This window comes from Arachis ipaensis, chromosome B01 (genome assembly GCF_000816755.2).
Source record: "Arachis ipaensis cultivar K30076 chromosome B01, Araip1.1, whole genome shotgun sequence".
Classification (NCBI taxonomy): Eukaryota; Viridiplantae; Streptophyta; class Magnoliopsida; order Fabales; family Fabaceae; genus Arachis; species Arachis ipaensis.
The window spans coordinates 29,296,543-29,301,399 of record NC_029785.2 but is presented as its reverse complement, the minus strand read 5'-3'; the positions used below and the strand labels follow the sequence as shown (position 1 = coordinate 29,301,399).

General features: G+C 30.1%; 1 long non-coding RNA gene across 1 annotated transcript; it reads left to right on the top strand.

The window, feature by feature from the left end:
- On the top strand, positions 1 to 2,618 carry LOC107628307. The gene is made up of 5 exons (XR_001617702.2): positions 1 to 105; positions 180 to 237; positions 507 to 591; positions 1,086 to 1,186; positions 2,231 to 2,618. It is a non-coding gene; the product is annotated as an uncharacterized LOC107628307 (long non-coding RNA).

Sequence of the window (4,857 nt, the reverse complement as noted above, 5' to 3'; positions counted from 1 at the left end):
GCCGCCGCTCTCGTCGCACGAGCTCTATCTGCCGCCACTCTCATCGCATATGCTTCCTCTGGCGTCTCTTTTATCTAATCTCAAATAGTTCTCTCAGTTCTTCTCGTAACCATCTCTAATCTCAACTCTTCAAATTTTTAAGCTAATTTTAATTAGGGACTTATTTTTTCTTATTACAGATGGAGTGAGAAATGTAATACTTATGAACGGTTGCTCGTATTTTTGTGCGAATTTCAGGTATACTCTAATTTTGTGATTCTGTTCTTCATGATAAACCTTAGGACTCAAATTTTCTAAGCGAATTTTAGGTTTATCATACTCTTGCTTTAGTTTTGACATAATTGTTTCTGCTAATAAAATGGTGCATTTAGCAGAATAGTCCTTGTGCCAATAAGATTATTGGAATGCTATTATAGCTGCAATTGTTATGAACTGAGAGGCAAATGGTTTACCTTAGTGTCATTCTATCATTTAGAACTATGATTGACTTTGTGGAGCTTGTTTAGGATGCTGAGCATAAAAATATAGAGGACATCTTTGATTGTGTGCGGTGATCAGCTCTATCGAATGGACTACTTGGAACTTGTGCAGGTTGGTTCTAGATTTCAATTCAACTTTGCTGATTCACCTTCTCATGTGAACATCTTGTATGATTAATGATCTCATATATGCATAAACATGTTAATTCGCATAGTGATGTATCGGTATCTTGTTACCTGGTGGATGGGAGGTACTCTAAGTGGTGTTTCTTCTAAGATCAATATTTTGCTTCATTTTCATTGTATTGCATGTTACCTTCACTTTGGATTCCCATGCTGTGATTTGTTATCTTGAAGAATAATTAATGCTTTCGGTTTGATTATTGGGTCAGTTATACTTTAAATGAATTTTCCATTGAAAATGATTCTTAAACTATTTTGTGTTATTGTTCAACATCTATATAAGATTGGTCCCTGACTTGTGACCCTGCAATAACAACTAAATTCATTCTATTTTTCTATTTGAAGCAAATTAATTAAGTTTCCTTTTTGTTTTTTTTGCAAGTTCAATAAGTTTTTATGGTCTTTGTGTTTCTGTATTTTCAGGTTGATCTTGATCCGTATAGTTCACCTTCTATGTTTTTGGATTCAGTAGTTCAATATGTTGCTGATGGTGCTCAGAGAAAAATATTGAATTGTACAAAAAGGTAAGTAGTGCAATTATTGATGATGGCTTAATTCACATGGTATTTTCATTTTTGTGCAATAACACCATTCTTTTTGCATTACCAATAAGAGTCATTTATATTACTGAATTTTCTTCACATTTAAGTAGTTTTCTAAGATGATTAGGCTGAATTTTATCTGCAGGAGGAGTTCCAGTTTGCACTTCTTAGATATTTACTTGGGTAGATATTTATTGCTCATACTTGATCTTTAAGAAATGGTTTATAAACGTATTTTAAGAAATAGTTTATACTTGATTATTTGTACTTATTTTATCTATAGGGAACAAGAGTGTGTTGGCCTAGTATACGAGATAAAATAAATACACCATAACTTTAGTGTTTTTATTTTAAAGGTTTCTGAACATTTTGGCTACAGTTTTATGATTGATGTTTTATTTGTTTATTGTGTGTGGTGGTGAAGGGCAAAAAGACTATAGTAGATTGAGGCCATTAAACTACAGAGCACCAGAGTTTCATGTAAAAGTTCATTCATGTTTCATGCCCTTTGGCTTCTTTCTTTAGATCTTTTGTTCCTGTTTTATTTCTTGATTCAATTGGGTCTTTTCCTTCTAGGAATCCTCTGGGAAAAGGGGTAAAATGGATACATTCTTAATTGCTCTAGTTCTACAGATATTTCGATGAAAGAAATATAAAGCATATATGCATTATTTTATAGAATAAATATAGGAAATTAACTTTAAAGAAAGAATTGGTTCTGATGAATAATGAAATTATGAAAGAAAATTTTAACAGTAGCTGAATTGTATTAATAATGATATTAGTAATGTGCTCTTAGATAAAAAATTGTGTTTTATGCTAATTATTTTACCAATTTCATTAGATGTTATATGAAAACTTTATTGTCTCTTGTAACTTTTAAATATTATCATATCTTTGTATCTGCATTATATCATATTGTATCCCATACCTAATAATTCAGGTTTACAGGTAAAAATCAAAGTGAATAGTACACTTTTCTAGACTAGATTACTGACATGAAACCAATTATTTTTTTTAATACAGGTTTGATAACAGTAACACAGAAAGATTAATGGAAAGCATGTCTGAAGAAGAGAGAAAAGGGAATTTGGATTTGATGTAAAGGCAATGGATTGGAAAGATTATATCACCAATTTAGAAAGATTATATCAAGAGGAAAAAGCTGAAATAGAAGAGATGGAATGAGGCTTATGTTAGTTATTACAAAAAGGTTAAGGCGTCAAGTGGTTTCAGTGCTGTTCCACTACCACCGATGTCGCTGCCACCCCTCAATCTCTTCGGAGGAGGACTATGATGTTGATGAGGATGAAGATGATATTGAGATTATAGCTGATATTTTTAGTATGATTGAACAATATACTGAGGATTATAGTTGATGTATCAATATATTTGTGTTTATGTTTTGAATTGACTTGCTTGTTTATAATACTTTTTTTCTAATTTGATAATACGATGAACTTGTTTATTTTTTGAAATACTATGAATGTTCTAATACAAGTTAGACGAAGTTTAGATAAAAATTTGTCTTGATTAAATTTATATTTATTTTGTATGAAAATAGATTTATTTTGGAATGAAAAAATCTAAAAAACAAATTTTATTTTACCTTATTGACGGATTTACAAACGGAAAATCCATCTATATGCAGAGTTATAAATATTTTTCTAGACTTTAATTACTAACAGAAAATCTGTCAAAAAGTTTGACGTTAATTACCGATAAAAAATTTATAAAAAATCTGCCGTGTTTAGCGAAATGAATGGGATGATTATAAAAAAAAAAAATCTGTCTGTAATAGAGAAAAATCTATCGGTAAATAATTTTTGATAAAGTTTTTATCGATGGATAAAATCCGTTAGTAATTTCATCAGTAACTAAAAGTTTGTCTGTAATAAAAATTAAATCTCTTTATAAATCCATCTGTAATTAACAGTTTTTTATTAATGATATAAGTTTACAAAAAAAAAGTCAACTACACTCTAAACCTAGAATAATTCTTTCGGTATCTAAAATTAAAATTTACAAACGAACAACATATTCTGCATAGTAGGTCATAGAAAAATTAATTAAAAAAAATCTATCAAAGACTAAGGCGACCCGATGTGTACCTCAATGTGACTCAAACATATGTTCACTACAAACCCAAAGTGATTAGAAAGCCACATGGGAAAGCCAACGAGCATAACAAAAATATAATAATGTATCATTCCTAGCTATTTACTGATTAAAAAGTTTACACCATTCCTAGTATTAGAACAAAAATTAGGACCAAGGCCACCAAAAAGGGCCAAGAAAATAATTAACATAATTAGCATCCCATTAACTTTAACTAATTATGCTAAGGCGATAGAGGAATTGGCAGACACATCTACTATGGTAGAGAGTAGAGACAGTGACGGATCCAGAAAATTTTAGGAGTGGAGTAAAAATATATACACTAAAATAAATTTTATTGAACATTATTAATTATATAAAGATATAAAAATTAAAAAAAGTTAATGAACACTTTTATTTTTATAAATTTTTTTTATTTCTAAAATTTAAACTTAAAATATTTTAATTAAATTATAGATAACTTGTTATCTTAACTAATTTTTTTATACACATTTAATAATAGAAGACTAACTCAACTACCACATTAACAACTAATGACACACTAGTATTTATAATTCAAAACTAGAATTAAAGTGCCCCCTCATTGCCCTTACTAGGTCCGTGCCTGAGTAGAGACATCTTTGCACAACCCAGGAATACGTACCCGCGTTAAAGAGCAACAACATCCACATCATTTCATCACAAGAAGAATAAATCGTTCATCACCAGAGTAAAAGTTCTTTTAGTAACTTTATTCTTCTAATCTTAAAAAGGAGAAAAGAAAAAGAATTTAGATACAATAAAGTTGGCAAAGCACGAGACCCATAAAAATGGCAAAATATTATGCAATATAACATTTGAAAGTTTTCCAGTCTAGAAAAAAAATTATGTGATAAAGAATGGACTTGAGTAAAGAGTCAAATCTTTTATTAAATTTAGGATAAAATACTAAATTGGTCCTCCACGTTTGGGTCTAATTCTATTTTGGTCTTTGAGATTTTAATTGTCCTATTTATATCCAAAAATTTTTTGATTAACCTCAACTAAGTCCTGTGATAAATCCACATTTTATAGTATTTATCTGCTTTAAATGAGTGGAGTTTATCGACTTTTTTCACATTTATTCATGAAAATTGCATGTTTTTATTATTTTCTTCTAAGATGTACTTAAGTGACTAAAACATGCTTTTTGAGACTTTTAATCGATTAATTTATTTCATTCTTGATTCCATTCAATGCTTTGATATATGTGTTCAAGTGTTTCAGGACCTATAAACCAAGATGGCCTGAAAAAGTAAAGAGGGGCATGCAAAAGTAAGGAATCATGAAGATTTGGAATTTTGAAGCTTCAGTAGTCTCGTGTACGCGAGACCATTGCCGCTATGCGGAATACCAAAAGCGTACCTCATTAAATGAATATGAGAGTGGTGATTTTTTGAGCTCTTTTGGCCCATTTCAAGCCCAAACTGAGGCTAATTGACTGCAGAATGGAAGGCGATGGACACACTCATACTTGGATATTTTTTTCTTAGTTTTTGGTTCTAGGTTTTAGTTCT